The following is an 18,961-nucleotide window of genomic DNA, read 5'->3' on the forward strand; positions in this document are numbered from 1 at the left end:
ACTTCATTGAAAATTTAAACTCAAAAATGTAAAATTTATTAAATTTTGATATTACATTTTTGGGTCATTTCCACTAATTAGCCATTTTTGAGGCCTTAAATGTAAAGAATCTAAATTAAAGAGAGATTTATTGAAAAAAAAAGTTATGTTGCAATGTTTTAGCGTAATCCAGTCGAAAGATGATAAAATTTATGCTAATTTCTCCAAAGTTAAAAATTAGCACGCGTTGCTAAGAAAAAATTGCCGGCACCCCTACCGGGCTAGGATATAAATTAAAATATATTTGTTTTAGTCTGCTAATGTATATGAAAATAATATATAAAAAAACTTTTCATTTCAAAATGTACAGCAATCATAATTGGTTCACTTCAAATAAATTGATTCTTATTGTAACTATGTGTTAATTGTATACAATGATGTATTAATATTTGTGTTAGTTTTATTAATAAATTTAGACTATAAAAGACTGTATAATAGATAACCTTAGTGATAAAAGCCTTACTTATCAGGATTCATAGCCTTACTTGCAAGAAACATTTGATTTTACATTATCATTAAAACAGTTAGAAAGTCGTAACATAAAAGTATAACATAATATTTCAAAGATAAATAATGTAAAAATTATATTAAAAAACAAAAAAACATTTTAAGATAAAAAGAAACATTAAACTGCTATCGCTACATAGACGTGATAAACTCTACTGCATATTTTTTTTTACAATTATTAGTTTAAATAAGCTTTTATGAGAGTTGTAAAGTAGAACCGAACCCTACTGAATGTGTTTCATAAATGAAGGCTTAGACAAAGATTCTTTATAGCACCAACTTTAAAATAAAAATAGAAATAAATATTTGGTGTTGTATATCGATCGCGAGAAAACGGACAATGTGCATGAATTTATAAAGACATGGATACAGTCCATCTAGAAATAGATATACTCGATAAAATGGACAACAATACATATGAATTTATAAAGACTCCGAAATAGATATTCTCCTTTTGAAATTTCTATTCAAAAAACAATATAAGAAAAGAAAAAAAGAAAAAACTTAAACATAACAAAAAGAAATAAATAAATGCTAACGCCTGTATTTCCGTATAATGTTTTTTATTATTTATTTGAAAATGAAATCCTTCATCGCATATATATCTTCTCGTTTTACATTTACGTTTACATTCTATTCAGCTACACTTGGCTTACGATATGATATCTATGTTTAACAAATCCACTCAAATACATTCATAAAAAAATCTATTCTTTAAAACCCAATAAATTTTCTTAAAAACAAAATAAATAAAAATCAGAAGAAATATTATATTAATTATGTAAGTACAATTATGTGAGTTTCACTTATTAAAATTTATTTATACTAGTATTAGTTACATTTTATTAATTATAAGTTAATCAAGTTTTCCTGAAACCCTTTTCTCCAACTAAACAATTGTGAATTTTCTTGGGTCAATGTACATTTCGAACGAAATCGTTTAGTTCAGACCGTGAATAAAGCTCTGGTGCACAGCTATCTCCGGGTTCGTACTTCTCGATGTTAATTTCATTTAAATCCTTGCGGAACCGTCCATTTCAGGTAACTTATCTGGTGAAATTGGCACTGATACGTCTGGACCAGTCACTCTTAGTCGCTCTTTGGTTTGATATAATTCTTTTGATATTAATCTGTGTACAGGTTCTGTAGTTTTTTAAATTTTCTCTCTCTTTATATTCTTTATATTATCTTTTTAATCTTCCCTTGGTCTTAACGTTTTATTCCTATTTATATTTGTCATCTTCTCTTAATCTTTTTATTCTTTCTTTGGTTTTAACACTTTCTTTCCCTTTATATTCATCTTCTTGTGGTTTTTTGAGATAAATTTCTTCGTGTTACCTTTCTTTTTGCTGTATGATTGTTTCTTTTTCAATTTTGATTATTAACCAAATAATATAATAATAAAAACTGAATATTTTACACAATAAAATCGAAATTAACATTTGTAATCAGTATACAAATAGGAATAGGTTAATTAATATTATTAAATTTTATTTTTTACGACACACCAGAGATTTAAAACTTTTGTTAATCAGCAAATCACGAAATTACGAATAATACTGATCTAGTAATACGAGTAATAAAGGGATTTTTACTCTATGCTATTATTTCATGTAAGATTGTTGAATTAATAATTGTATAAATATTTCATTTTAATAAAAACACTTTCAAATCAAATAAATTTAAATGAAATGCAGCAAAAATTTGGGTATATAATTTAATAGGCGTTTTTATTACTTATGAAACTTACTCGAATTTACGCCATATAAAAAAAAATTATTTTTAAATCCTCAATTAAAGGGTAATATTAACCTTTTCTCACACTCTTTGCCAAAATTAGGTGTTCTTCCACCAAAGGTTATCCAATTTACAGTGATTTTCCAAGTAATAAATACAGACAGTGCTCTATTTACGTAAGTAAATAAAGTTTCAGGGCTCTTTACGCCAGTCGAAATTTACATTAGTCGAATTTTTACGATAAAGTAATTAGTATTTGTCTCAAATACCTACGAAAAAATACTTTTAATAATACTGCACTTAAAAAATTCAATTACATAATTAACCCGCTTTGTTGGTCTAGTGATAAAAATCGTCGTAAATTAGCTGATATCGAAATCGAGAGTTCTCAGGTTCGAATCCTAGTAAAGGTTTTAGTCAGATTTGAATACTTGATCATGCGTACCGCTGTTCTTTGGTGGTTGGGCTTCAATCGCGTCACGAGCAAGGGACGCAGTTGCCTACAAGCCCCGAATCCAGAAAGCTGCACGGGATACTTGGAGTTTTCCGGAATATTCAATAGAAAGAAATAAATTATACAATATACATCATAAATAGAGTACATAACTTTTTATTCTTACATTGCCGATGGTAAAAAAGATAACTAATTATAATAGTTAATTACCTAACTACCGAATTATGAACGTCCAAGTTTTCAAATGCAGCATCGGCGATGTCGGAAGAAGTGACGTCACGTGACACCATGTTTTGAGCTTGTTGATTACTGCTGGCCCGTTCGATCTTTTGAAAAGAAAAATTATTTAATGGTATTTGAACTGCTTCTTTATTTTTTCTTCATATCAATGTATATCTGTATGTCACTATAACTTGCAAAGTAATATTTCAACCATTCTTTGCATTTTAAGGAAACGCGACGAGATGAGTTCGGATCAATTTCTTAAACCTTGCAAAATATAAATTGGATTCCCAAAATGCAATCGTCATTTCTGTCGTAACGAATCTTTTTAACTCTTCTTCCGGTTCGGATTCTTCGTTTCTTTCGTTAGCAACTTTTGTAGCTCTCAGCACTATTAAATCAGTATTCGACAATTCTTTAACATGTAATTCAATGAGTTTCTCTAAATCATGTACATCCCTTCCATTTCTAGTTGCTTTCACAGATCCACCATTTCTTTGCCCAGTTTCTTGAACGTGTCATCTGCTTCGAAACTTCTTTACTTCTTTAATTTTACTTATATTGGAAATTTCTTAAATACGTATCAATATTATATATTTTTAATTTCCCGTAGATGTTTGATTTTATTATTACCATTTTTTTCTTGTTAAATTTTAGATAAATAAAATAAAATGATTAAAAACAATAGAATTCAAGTGATTGATGTAATAACTGGATTATTAGCTGCATTAGGTAATCCGATATATTCAAAAAAATACAATAATTTTAAAATGACATTAAGAGCCAAATTTATAATGAGTTTATCTATAGTATCATTTGTTATATGTACTATAAGTTTACATGTAAATTGGAATGATAACCATCGAAGGTTATTGATTATTCAAGACATTGTTACTGGTGGAAATGTTATTGTCGCTTTAAACGGTTTAGTCTGCTCGCCTAAAATATTTATGTCGCTACTTGATACAATGAAATATTCAATGAAATTTAGCTCCAAAAAAATGTACGGAACCATTAATGAAAATATTATTGACAATATTTCTAACGAAATAAATATATTATCATGGAGATTAATAAGGTAAGTAAATATGTATTTTATATTTAAAAAAAAATTGAAACAGTTTATTTTAGAACTGCTATCCAGCAATAAAGCAGTGCTTTAAAGAACAAAAAAAAACGAAATTTTAATTTTATAAGTATTTCCTTTATACGTTCATAATTCCGCTTATTCGGCCCAATATATGATGCATATTTCTTATTAAAAACGATTACAGGCCAGCGTAACTTTCGTATCGTGTACATTGATCTTTCGTATTTCCCTGCTTCTCTTTAGTTTTAGTTTTTGGACGAGTGCGAGTAACTTAATTTCATCAACAAAGGGTGTACTATAATTTTGTTACTGTCCGGTTATTCTGTCATCTGCAGTCATAGTTTTTTATTTTTTTATTTCCGCATGTTTCACACATTTTCTTGACATTTTTATGTGAAGGCTTAGAACACGTGCGTAAGGCTGTATCAACGTCTTTAAACTGCGTCAATGTTTGTCTTTAATGTAACAGTTAATTAAAATTGTGAGTTAAAATGCCGTGTAATGATACGACATCGGGGTCAACAAATGAAGCTTCTTGACAAAATAAAATGTATCAACCTACGGCGTAAACAACGGAACTAAGCGGTGAACCGGTTAATACAGGGTAAACTATCGAAACTAACCGGTGAACCGAAAACTACGATAGCTTGTATTGTGCTCCAAGAAGATAAAATACGACAAGAATCGGGTTTAAAAGATCATGGAACATCTCAGAAAAGAAAACGTGGTGGAAAGGACCAGTTGTTGAGTAAGCTTGGAATGAATGGTTTGCCACTGTAACTTTAGCATTGTTACTATTAGTGGTCCAATGCTTAACCACCGCTAGTGATTTCAACTTTTTTCAACTTTATTGTTGTTGGTCTCTCAACCTATTATATTATGAAAGATTTTTAACCTAATAATAAAATATTACATACACAGTTTTATTTTCAAAATATATATTAAAAAATGAGAAAAAAAATAAACATAAAAATAACAGAAAAAATGGGATTTTAAATATAGCAGAAATAAAAATAATAAAAACTTAATAAACAAAGAATTGTAAAAAAAAATCCATTACAAAAGCGAAAGATTATGTAATATATGAGGGTAAGTCAATTATTATCCGCAATGTAGTTATAAATGTTATTGCAATACGAATAGGAAACGTATTATCCGCTTCTTTCACTGTTTCGTCCGTGGTAAATCGACGGCCCCTTAATGACTCTTTGAGTGGACCAAATAAGTGGTAGTCAGAAGGGGCAAGATCAGGACTGTACGGAGGATGAGCCAGTACAGTTGAGTTTCTGCAGCGTTTCAGCAGTGTGGGCAGCAGTATGTGGACGGGCATTGTCGTGCAACAACACCACACCTTTCGACAACAGTCCTCGGCGTTTGCTTGGAATTGGAGGCTTCAGCTTGGCAGTAAGCATCTCACTGTAACGCGCACTGTTTATTGTCGTGCCCCTTTCCTCATACTGTTCCAGTACTGGGCCTTGTGAGTCCCAAAAAACCGTAAGAATCAGTTTTCCTGCGGACGGTTGGGTCTTGAATTTTTTTGCAGGGCGAATTTGGATATTTCCATTCCATACTCTGCCGTTTAATCTCCGGCTCGTAATGATGGATGCGTGTTTCGTCACCAGTAATGATTCTGTCTAAGAAGATGTCCCGTTCTTTACCATAGCAATGCAAATGTTTTTGGCAGATGTCCAATCGCGTTTGTTTATGCGACTGTGTGAGTTGTTTTGGGATCCATGTTGCACAGACTTTATGAAACCCAAGCCTGTTGTGGATGATTTCGTAGGCAGATAACTGATTAGCAGACGATGTGCCACTTCATCAATAGTTACTCGTCTGTCTAAGCAAACCATGTCACGTGCACGCTCAATGTTTTTCTCATTTGTGGCGGTAAACGGTCGTCCGGCTCCTTCGTCGTGCGTAACACTTATGTTACCGTTTTTGAATTTTTCAATCCATTCGTAGACACTCCGTTGCGGCAACACACTGTTCCCGTACTGTACCAAAAGTCTTCGATGAATTTCGGCCCCTGATACACCTTTCGACCACAAAAAACGGATCACTGAACGTCGCTCTTCTTTGGTGCAAACGAAAGCTGAGCAGCCATGGTAACGGCAGGGCAGCGATAATGGAACTAGCCTAGCAGGATCAAACCTGCACAGGCATAACAATTAAACCACGCATCATGCGTCATCTACGCAACACGACAGTTGTTGAGGAAAGTTACAAAAAATAAAATTACACGTAGCTCGTATTTGCCAAAAGATAACTGGACTTTATTTTTAACAGAATGAAAATCGACAATTATATAACCATGTTCATAAAAAAAAAAGCATAAATACATTATTACATAATTGTTTTGTTAAAAACAATGTTTTGCACAAAATCTCCTTATGCGATATTTAAATACAACAATCGTTAAGTAAAGTATGAGTAAACTTAATACCTTAAATATTTCTTTTACATACACACAATATAATAACAATACAGAGTATAAGAATAATATCTTATTATTTAACCAAGGATTACCTTAATTATTTAGTAGACGATTATTGTTTTTTGTTAATGAAAAACAATATCTTGATACTCAGTGGCACAGAATGTAATCTGGACTATCATAATAGAAAGTTTAACAGATGATTACTGTAGAATGAAAAACATTAATAACTTGATATTCACTTGCACAAAGTATAATCTCACAATCGTGGATTTTATATATGTCTACATAAATTCCTTTAAGTTTAATATTTTATTATACAATTATAGAGAAGGAAAAACACAAACATAATGTTTAAAGGATTTTTTATATTCAACATAGATTCATAAGTATTAAACATAAAGAATGTTTGCCGAGTTCACACAACAAAGATTCATAGGAATTATAACATAACAAAAAATACTTTCAGAGTTAATTGAAACATGCACTTTTAAACAAGAAAACTTGTAAAATCTCTAAACGTACGAATCAAAAAATGAAATGTACCTTACAAACGAAATTCACAAAGACAGCTTAACAAATTGTTGAATAATATATATAATTTAATGTATGTACTTGTGTACTGTATGATGTGTAAATCTTGACTGAATAATATAAGTCTTCAAATGATAGATTGAGAATAGACTAGACGAGAGTGACTGCGATCAGAGAGAGGCTGAGAGAGACTGATGGTCAGAGACAGACTGACAGAGACACAGACGAGAGACTGCGAGAGAGAAACCAACACACTCTGAGAGAGACTGCGTGACAGACACCAACACACACACACACACACACACACACACTGGTCTGACTCTAACGGGGAGCCAGCTTAAACAGTGTAGATGGAGCTGAGTGAACTGTAAAGAGCCGAGTGATGTCGAAAGAAGCCGAGTGTATCCGAAAGGAGCAGTGTGAACTGTGAAGAGGCGCTAAATCGTCAGGAGCCGAGTGCATCCAAGGAGCCGAGTGAATCATCAGGAGCCGAGTGAGTGCAACATGTATACGTTTTGTTCTTCTTCTGTTTTTTTGATTATTTTTTTAAATATTCTAAACATGAAATAATACAGAGATAAATCTTAATAAATAATCAATACATAAAATATAAATAAAAATCAGCTGAACATATATTTATATGTATGTTGAATGGAATGCATAAATTTCAGTGTATGAAAAATTTCTTATTTGTAATTTAAATATTCATTACATCGAAATACATTTAAATTTTAGATGAAAATAAGTCAAATACCAAACCAGTTGAATTAACTTATAACTGCTTTACGCATTGGCGTAAACAACAATACTACCAACATAAACAAAAATATAACTAAATTGCGGATAATGATTGACTTACCCTCATACTCTATAAAATAATTTTAAAATTATTAAAAAACAAGTTAAAAAATTAACAACCTTTGCACAATATCTTAATGTGTTAAAGGCACAAATATTTATGACATTGTTTACAAAAATACTTGTTTTCCGATTTTGCTTTGAAGTGCATTCTCGACACCGCCTAACTCTTGAAGCGGTTCTTGTTGTTGTCGGGAGTCTTCAGTTATATAAATACTTTTAATTTGTTCTCTTGTCAGTCTTGGAATACGGGTATCTCTAGCGCGGCGGTCCAGCATGTTTCTTCATTAACCTCATGTACAATGCAGTCAGAAAGTTTCGACGGATAATAGACTGCTCAGGATTGTTTAAGCTGAATTTAATTTGAGTATTGATGCCAGCTATATTTATCAAACCGTAACAAATTACCATTGGTCACCGTAATGTGTTTCTAGCACAATTGTCCTTTACATGAATTTGGCCCACTCTGTAACACAGATTTTAGTTTTATTATATGTTATTATCATCTTAGGTTTATCTGTAATATCATCCACGCTATCATCATCATCCATAGAACTTGTCAATAATACATTTTTTTTTTCGGTATATGCGGAAGTAATGTACAGTCTTGTGTGAAACCAAATATAGTAGATGGTTTGGGTTTACTCCGTTTTTGCAGGAACTCCGGAGGAATTTCTTTTTTGTTCTTTCTCAAAGTGCCCACCAAGGTTAACTTATATTTTTTTTTACAACAGATCACATAGTGGGACACTTACGAATCAATTATCGGTCTTAACGTTTCTACGAGAACCATAAATCTTTTCGCATATTCGCTCGACAACAGACACTATGGTGTTGCTTGTTTTGGTAGGCCCTTCCCGCTATTTGCCTACGTAAATCCCGAATTTTTACGTATAAAACGTTTTTGCATCACACAAAGCATAGTTCTTTAATCCAAACTTCTTTGGTTTAGATGCTATATACTGTCTCTAAATCCTAGAAGCATTTCATCGACTGTAGCGTATTGTGAAATACTATAGTTTTCCTTACAATTTTTCACAAAGATATCAAATAAATCTCTTATTGGAGCTAGTTTACCGTACATTTTTCTTGCATCCCGAGTATGTCATCGAATCAGATGCTGAATCAACCATTTTTTAACTCCAATTAAAATTAAAATGCCAGTTAGCGCTTCTACTTGTTCCACATCAGTTTGTTTTTTATAAGTTTCACGTTGAAACTTCCCTTCGGTTGTTGTTTTTATATGCTTATTAGTATACATTACAATCATTTGTAGCAAGGAGTCATCAAAAAACATTCTCCAGATGTCCGATAGACAGTTTGCCGGTATATTACGTTTCTAATAAAAATGCTTGTATAACGAGTGCAATCTTTTCAAAATGGCTTAGCAACTGGGATGTCGAGTTGCAGAAAAAAATTAAGAAAAATCATACCACTAATTGACAGTTGTGCTGCTTATCCGCGACTAAATTGTTTAAAAAAAATTTTTTTCCTCTTTAGCTTCTGGGAATTACCGTCAGGTATTACTTCAGAGGATGATATGTTGAGTGTAAATAAAGTCTTCTACCGTCTCAGGTCGATCATTTCGTAAGATGAATGATTAATTGAAACCCAACCACCAAAGAACACCGGTATTCACGATCTAGTATCAAACCCGTATAAAAGTTACTGCCTTTACTAGGATTTGAACGTTGGAACTCTCGAAATCAGCCGATTTAAAAAGAAAAAAAATACATTACAATTGAATTTTTACCGCCTAATATAACAAATCTCATCCAACCATTGGACATGGGAATTATAAAAAAATATGAAGTTTATTTGTCGATGTAGGTTGGTGAACCACATTCTTCAAGAATTAGAAGAAAATTTAATGAATTCGGACTCTACAGCTAGACAAGTATGTGCGAGAGTCAACTTTTTGCAAGCAATTCAGTACGTAGCCGATAGCTGGGTAGAAGTACGTAAAAGGACTATAAAAAATTGTTATGCTCATTGTGGTTTTTCTAACCCAGAATAAGAGCCAGAAAGTATGCAGAACTTGATGGTAATACGTCACTGCAGCAAGTTGAAAATTATCAAGGATTTGTGCAGATTGACGAAAATATTGAATACGTACAAAATGAAGAATATGATATCGCTATTGTAGAAAAACTCCAACCTACCTTCAGCACAACGGATGAAGCCAGTGACGTTGAAGAGAACCAGAAATACTATAAGTTAAGGTACAAGTGCAAAAAGATTTATTGTCGGACTTTTAAACTTTTTTTCTTTATGCAGTAAGGAAGTGAAAGCATTCCTCAATTGAAGATGAAATTTTTTTTTCAAATTTTGTTGACTGTATATCGTTAAAACGAAAAAGGCAGTGCTGGTCGGATGAATTTTTTCAAAGAAAATTGGCAGGTGAGACTTTTATCTTGTGTATGCATGCCTGTCTTTTCTATTTAAAGTTTAACACCAAAAATGTCTAAATTTTTTTGACGTCAGAAGGGACTATAAAATAACGATCGGTCATTTTCTTTCAGTTATTTTCTTTATTACTTGCAGCCTACTTAACAGTACAGTACGTATTTTTAACAGTAGGCTTCATGAACAGGTATTTTAAAGTACCACATTGACTGATTTAAAATTTTAAAATGTGATATTGCATGAATTACAAGAGACATTTTCCAACCAAAAATAATAGTGTTCACTAAACAGCACTTCCGGTGAACAAAATAAAGGTGTCATATAAGTTTGATATCACCAGTTGTATTTCAGAAGACTTTGTACTTTGATATGCAATCGTATATTTGGCTCACTGAAAAAGATAACTTCATTTCTCACTCTCAGATGAAACATAGCATAGGGTGATTATTGTTCTTAGGGATAGCTTGGGGGTACTTATGACTCGTGTCACATCCCTTGCAACGATTTTGTTTACGGGTTTTAACATACATTCAATCAACATTTATCTATTTTGAATATTAGTTGATCGTAACAATAATAAGGTATAACTTTTACTACTGATCAGCCATTTAGAGAATGTAAAGTGGAGCTTATTGATGAGATCTGTAAAAAATCAAAAGGGCGCTTAACAAAGGGATTTTTACAACTTCTCTTCAATTCCTCAAGTTCAAAGAAAACAAAAAACATAAAATGCAAATTCAAACTGATATTGACTATCTCTTTACGACAGTGGTGTTATACATTCAAAATATGCCCCAGAATTTGAAATTTAATAAATATTATCATTAACATCTTTATCATTATGATAATTTTTTACATAAAACACTAATTAAAGGAAAATTTTGCAACTGCGAAGTTCATCAAAAGAATGGCTACGTTATTTGTCATACCTTGACCAATACTTAAATTAAGCATGTGACTCACCAGGATTTTATTCTCCAGTCACTTGTTATAAAACAAGCACAAAGTCATGATTTGAGAACCTAGAAGAAATTATGAACATCACAATCACTAATTTCAATGCGACTATAAATAGATTGTTCCAGAAAATCTATTAACAATAAGAAAAACACAGTTGATTGTATTAAAGCAAAAGAATCAAACTTTGAAGGAAAGAAATAGTAGAGCAATACGTATATGTTGCTTATATACATACATATTTCTTTTTAAAAACCCTCTATAGTTAAGTAGATAAAATTAAAGGTGCAGCATTATGTTAACCCGATCTATTATTATTATTCTGTTTAATTTTGATTTGAGTTTATTAGAATTCTACAATTTCTTTCAGTGCATCTAACATAACTTGCTGATAATAGCGTTGAACTAATTTAATCATTGCTTTTAGGGGGTACTAATCACTTCAAGCTGATTAATTACATTAACAAAAGGCTAAACTGTAGAGAAGTGTTTTTTGGTATTTTATAGTAAAATTTATATATAGAATATGTTGATCTTATTTTTAATTTAAAAAAAGAAGTAAAATGAAAACTATTAACCGTTTTTTGTTTTTTTTACAGGTTTATGTTTGTAGGGATGGTAACATATTGGATATTTGTATGTATTTTTCCATTTTTTGTATATTTATTCAATATTTTTTACAACTTTGAAATAGATATAAATAATTTTGATTCACCAGTTCCGTCATTTAATATAATTACAATAGATAATAATTTAATTATATTAATATTAAATTTCATAATTCAAATAATAATTTATTCAATTTCATGTTTAGTTTTTACAACGTGGTTGTTACTAATATCAGTATCCTTGGTACAAGTATCTTACGAGTTGAAATTATTAAGTTGTTTAATTTTAAATATTGATAATTATTTACAAATGTTAAATGTAACTGGAACAGATAGATCAGTTTTAGAAATGGAAACTTATGATTTAAATCTGAAAAACTTCATGAGAAATATTTATCAACACCATTTAAGGACGATACAGTAAGTATGAATTTTCATCTTTTTAAAATTTTTATTTCTTTACGTAACTCAATTTTATGGAGTATTACTTATTTAACTAACAACAAAATGAAATGTATTTAACTACATTTATTTATTAAAATTAAATTTATTCATTCTATTTTTTTAAAATGTCTTCAATATCATTTTAATTTTTCGAATAACCTTTGAAGTTTTTCCTATTTCTGGTTACCTTAATAATTAGGTTAACATTTTTAAAAAGAACCTGAAAAGAATTTTTTTATTATAATTCACGTTTTGTAGCTTCAAAGAAAAACATCGATTGACTAACTATTAAGATACTTAACACAACATAAAAATTTCTTGAATAAAATCAACATGAAAAACCTGTTACTGTTATTATAGCTGAAATGAATTAAGCAGATCTTATTATAAGCTAAATTTCCACACATCTACATCTGAATATTTATAAACTTACAATGAAATATCTTTGTGTAAGAGTGGTGTGGAAATTAAGTTAAGAAATACCCTCAATAATTTTTTCATGGCAACATGGTTCACAATACGTTTATTTGGTGGCAAAAGTGTGGGTTTCAAGAAATAAGGATGTTTGACAACGAGATCCATTAACTATCATTCTAGCTATTAGTATAGTAACTTAAAAAGAACAAATATTTTCTAACAATATTCATTTTCTTTATGATCATACCAGTTGAATCATTGACAACAGCAACATGTACTTACATACATCAGTAGAAATTATGTTCTTTGTAGTTTTACTATACTTTTCATTCTACTGAGAAATAATTTTTTATTCTTTTTAAACAATCCTAAAAAAAACATATCTTGGAAAAGACTCAAATATGTTTTATGTTTACGTAATAAATTTTATACTATTTCTTTTTTTAAATATTTTAATCTAAACTATACAGGAAAAAATGATGAGAAACTGACACTTTAATATCAGAATTAGTTATTACCAGAGTTAGTGACGTAGGTGTTCTTTGCTGGTTGGATTTCAATTAACCACACCTTTGAGAATGGTTGACCTGAAACTATACAAGACTACACTTCATTTACATTTATACATTTCATCTTCTGAATTAATACCTTAAGGTGGTTACAGAGGCCAAAAAAGAAAAAAAGGAGAAAGAAGGGTTAGTGATGTAGTTCCACAATTTAAAATATAATTACCAATAGAAAACGTTTTTTTTTAAACTAAATTTCATCACCTTAAGTTTGTGTAATATGCGTATTATTTATGTAATTGAATTTCAAAATAATAAATCATGTCCCTCAAAATATAAATTTCTCATAAAAAGAAAACCCGATAAATATTTTAATTCATGTTGTGTAATTAAATTAAACAAAATTTAAAACAACTCATATAGGAAATTATTTAAATTTTAAAAGGAAATTTTTGAACCTAGGCAACCATTTTTTTTTTTATATTTTGACGTTGCTAAAAAAAATAAAAAAATATCTCGTTCTTATTTTAACGATTTAGTAAAATTAAACAATTCTTGTGGAAAATTATAATTTTTCGATTTCCATGGCAAAGTTATACTGCCTCCTCTATCTTTAATCTTGAAAGCTCTGCTTTCATAATGCCCGATAAAAGTTTGATATTTACACATAAGTCAACAAAATGATCTTCTCACACACACACACACACACACACACACACACACACACACACACACACACACACACACACACACATATATATATATATATATGTATAGTAAACAAAGAAACTTATATAGTACATGATAGTTAATGACTATGATAGTTAGTAAAACTATAAAATCAATCTAAATTAACACATTGACCTCTAAAATTTCCATTATACTATCTCGTTTGGATATGCATATTAAAATATTTTTTTGTTTTATTTTTATTCAATTTCAGGAAAAGGAAGGATATCAATAGGCTCTTGAGCATGTCCTTACTGGTTTTTAATCAGTTTGTATGCTTACACTGCAGTGTTATATTGTACTGTTTACTCCAGGTAAATACATACTACACTATTTGTATTATTACAAAGTATAATTTTCGTTACTCAAGATAATGTACGAGTTTGTCCATTGTTCATAAAAAACAAAGTTAGGTAATTAATTACAATAAAACAAATATTCTAATTCGCTGTTTCATATTGAATTGATACTCCAGCAAAATAAATTTCGGGAACGAGTGACTGATTATTAATGAATATTTAAAGTTTTAATATTTTATATAAAGTTAAATCATTTTAAATTCTCACTATTGAATACAAATGAAAACTTAAATTTTTATTAAGCTTCTTTCTTAAGTTCTTCGATTATTACTGTTACAGTTTGGTTCCTGATAAATGTTAGTAATTGCTCTTTTATCTTTGTACTTGAACCCTAAAGTTTTTAAAATCGTGAAAAATGTATTCCAGTCTACGTTATCAAATGCCATTTCTAAGATTATAAATGCCCCTATAACTTTCCTGAAACCTTGTCTTTTTCGATGCTTGCATTCCAATCCTCAACTATTATTAAATTTTTATCTTCATTTATGTGTTAACTGCTTCATTAATTTCTTTGCATACACATGCTACCTCATCATCTGTATGCCTTGTATACCTATGTTGACAATCGTTGTTGGCTTAGTTTTTGATTTTATCCTTATTAATAATTTATAAATTTATTATATATCTAATAAAAATGTGGTAGTTTCTGTATATCTGTAATGCTTTCATGAAAAAATTGGTCAAATGATTATTACTATAACAACTGGATTATGTTACTTGCAATTATATTCAACATTGCATTGGTCATGCTATTTTGTTGACAATAAATAAGTCATAAGGGTCGATGCTTCAAGTGGCTGGTTTCCACTTGGAGAAGCAGTTGCATGGGCAACCTGTATGTGGCTTGCTCCATAGTGTCCTGTGGGAACAATCTTTATATATACACTCCAGAGCGAACAGCTGTAAATGATTTATACAATTCTGTTCTTTAGATTATGTTGTTTGCAATCTGTTCCACAAAAAAGTTAAAAATATAAAATAAAAAAATAAAACTGAAACGAAGTATGGTCACCTCCTCGTGATGTTTATTGGATAATGGTAAGAACAATGGAAAATATTTTTTACCTGTACAGAGGCTGGTAACCAACTATAACTACTGTTTTTAAGATGGGGGCAGACTATTCTGAAACCTGCAAACTTCAGAAAGTTATGTCTTCTGTTGTTAAATGACCAAACTGTTGCTCTGAAGAAATTACAATGTACTGATAGGTTTATAAATTAAAGAGGCTTCAATTGTTATTTATCAGTATTATTTTAAGAAGCATGAGGATGATGAACGCAATGGAGGTCTAGGAAGTGAAGCCTCCTTTCATTTTCTTTTTTATGTTTAGCCCCTGGAACCACTGTAAGGTATTACTGCAGAGGATGAATGAGAATGATATGTATGATGGTAAAGGAAGTGTAGTCTTGTACAGTTTCAGGTCGGTTTTTCCTGAGACTTGTGGTTACTTGAAACCCAACAACTAAAGAACACCACTATCCACGATCAAGTATTCAAATCCATATAAAAATAATCGCCTTCAGTAGGATATAAAACTTAGAACACGCGACAAGGCAGTGGAGCCACCTAACTGACTGGCAAGTAAATAAAAATTTATTTACTTGTCAAAAGTCCATCAGAGTCGAAACTAGGTGCACTCCTTGGTAAAGTGTGTGGAGCAGCAGAAGCGCTCACTCTCTTGTTTAAAGGCCTCTGTGCTTTTGGAGGCTCTATTTTCTTGGTGTGAACTGTAACTTTTGATTTGGTTTGTTCTGGCTTTTGCTGAGCTTTCTCTTCATTTGGCTTCACTTTAGAACTGGTCGAAGAGCAAATCCTTGTTGGAGAAGAAGTAATTTTAATAACATCTGTTACTTTCTGTAGCTGTTTAAGACTTGTTTCTTTAATTGGTGTTATTTCCAATTTCTTATTAATGATGCGTTCAACCATTTTCGCCAATGCTGGTGCCAGTTAAGGTATTATATCTTCTGTTTTAAAGGGTGCTGAAGAGACTGTTGGAGGTGTAGTAACCTGAGCATAAGATGCAGTCGTTGGCGATTTACTACCCAATTTTCTTTGCGTTGTAGTAAATGACCTTCTTCATGATCTTCATTTCCTGGATTGCTACTTCTTGTTTGTGAACTGGGCAGTTATACAATCTTGCTGAATGTTCTGTTGTTCTTGATGCACATGTTGGTCTCGGCACGGGTCATCAGGATGCAACAGCTCATCGTTCATTGTGTTGCTGGATGTTCAAATTTCTGGCAACACCAAAATTTTTTGAAACACCACAACAGAGTTGGGATGAATGGAGGCTCATCTAATCAATAAAAACCAGGTTTTATCTTCTCTGGACATTTTGGTCGGTTGAACGTCAGGACAAGAGACATGGAAGATACAATTTCTCCATTATATCGTGTATTCAATCCTTCTGCATGCAAAGACTCCTTGTTGATGAAGCACTTCAACAACTTCTTCCTCTGTGCAGTTCCCTGTATGTGCATGTCCCTGCACATAACAACTCCTTTGCAAATATTTCATGTACCATGTGGGACAACTTCAAGGTCAATGAGTCCTAAATTCTTTGCTTTAAGTAGCTGTGATGAGTGCAGGTCGTTGATTATCTCAACAAATAATCTTATTCCTGTCTTTCCTGTTTCCTTACAGGTCCTCCTGCGCTTCTGTGATCACACAATCAATTACAGAAGGACTTATCTTGGTAGAATCCCTTTTTTGTTCTTTACCACAATATGATAGTGAAGTGATAACATATCTTGTTATCACTTGATTAATTTGCTCAAAACATGGTTCAATTCTTCTTTTCCACTGTCGCAGAATTCTATACTTTTCCTCCTCTTTGCTTCCAAAGAAAAAGGCTCTCCTGAATTAAAGTTTTTACGTAGACACTCTGCCATAGAATTTGTGGAAGTAAAAGATTACATAAACCTATAAATCGCCATTCAATATGTCACAAGGTGCAGGCAGACAGAAGGTTGGTCGTGCACCGGATCATTGATCCTGCCTGATTCCCAATCAGCTTCCTCCTATAGATTTAACCTGGTCTGGGGAGTCAGGTACTTTCTGACCCACTATACTGTCATTGCAGGGCTCCAATTCTTTTACTCATGTGACAATCCCTGCCAAGGTCCAAAGTGATTGACCCAAACTGGTCGGCAAAAGTCTTCAGCATAGCAAGGTCACTGCAGCCTACTCTCAACCAAGCTCCACAACTGGGAAGAGGGATGAGCATTCTCCGTCTGCACCCCACCCAATGTCAGCACATGCCAGGTTACCGTCATGCCTCCTGCCACCACTGCAAACAGTAACATCAAGAAGCAAAACCGTAAACTGCTTAGACACGTGACCTTTTTCAAATGTGCTCAGTGGGCAGGAAATAAAGGGACACTAGAGATGTATCTCAGAGTACTGAGCCCCACAACGTGGTTGAATTGATGTTCTGTGATCTGAGCAGCTGGGAGCGTGTGGCACAATTCATCAGGATCATTCTCAGGGAAAATACAGAAAAATACAGAAAAAAAAATACAGAAAAATAACCTAAGTGCTTACTACTTAATGTGAGCTTTCGGTCTTTGAAATGAGGAAATATTAACAATTTTATCATATTTACTATTTTAAATTTTAGTTTTTTGGGCAAAAAATACTTTAATTATTACTGTGGTATTTTGATATATATATAAATATTATGATATACAAATATATAATAAAACAAAATTTCAAATTATTTTTATACAAAAGAGAATCTTTTGTTTAAACAAGATTCCATTTAAGTAGTTTGGAAAAACTTACAATGAGAAAACTATTAAGACAACTATATAAGAAAATTCCTCTACAAAAAAAAATAATTATTTTATGAAGAATAATGTTTAATAATACATAGAATAAACTTGAATTACTTTATCAAGTCTGTTAAAAAGCTCTTAAACTTTTATTTTATCTTTAATGAGTTGTAAAGAAATTTAATTATTTCCCTAGAAAAATGAAGTTTCAAGAAAAGGAAAATATTTTATGGCATATATATCAACATTAAATTGTTATGGAATGATTTGTATCATGGGACAACTATTAATTAATAAGGTAAGGAAAATTTTTATTGTATGCATGAACAAAATCATTAAAAACGAAAAAAATGATGTAATATTAAATACTTCGGTTTAATACAACTATTATATGTATTTAGTAACAAGTTTTACTGGGGTTCTTTACACTTCGCAAACTGCAAACTGTAATGAATATGAGCAAGAAGAATGATTTTAAGTAGTCGAATAAAAACAAAGAGACATTATAATGGTAGAGGGGATAAATTATATATGTTTTCTGTATTTAGAGTGGAAAAAATTAGAATAGTAAATATAGAAATGTTGTCAGGAAAAGTCTGGAAATCTGGAGAATTTTTTTATTTTTGGTGGTAACATAACAAATAAATTTAAGATTTTTTTGTAGGAGGTTTACTATTTACCAATTTTGATTTAATGTTCTTGTCTATAGTCAAAGAAAAAGAAAAAAATTCAGACAGTGGATTAGTAAAATAAAGAATGATAAAAAAGAAAATTTATATTTTAAAATAGCAGGAATAGGAAAAAATGAATGGAAAGCATTAAAATTGATTAAATTGGCTTTACCAAGTAATGAAGTTTGGAATGTAGGGACAGCTGAAATAAACGT

General features: G+C 31.1%; 1 long non-coding RNA gene across 1 annotated transcript; it reads left to right on the top strand.

Moving 5' to 3' along the window:
• The first annotated feature begins 12,248 nt into the window (after window positions 1-12,248).
• On the top strand, window positions 12,249-18,352 carry LOC142333162 (uncharacterized). The gene is made up of 3 exons (XR_012758544.1): window positions 12,249-12,266; window positions 14,157-14,256; window positions 18,272-18,352. It is a non-coding gene; the product is annotated as an uncharacterized LOC142333162 (long non-coding RNA).
• The last annotated feature ends 609 nt before the right edge of the window (window positions 18,353-18,961 follow it).

The sequence above is a fragment of the Lycorma delicatula genome, chromosome 12, assembly GCF_047948215.1.
Source record: "Lycorma delicatula isolate Av1 chromosome 12, ASM4794821v1, whole genome shotgun sequence".
Lineage (NCBI taxonomy): Eukaryota > Metazoa > Arthropoda > Insecta > Hemiptera > Fulgoridae > Lycorma > Lycorma delicatula.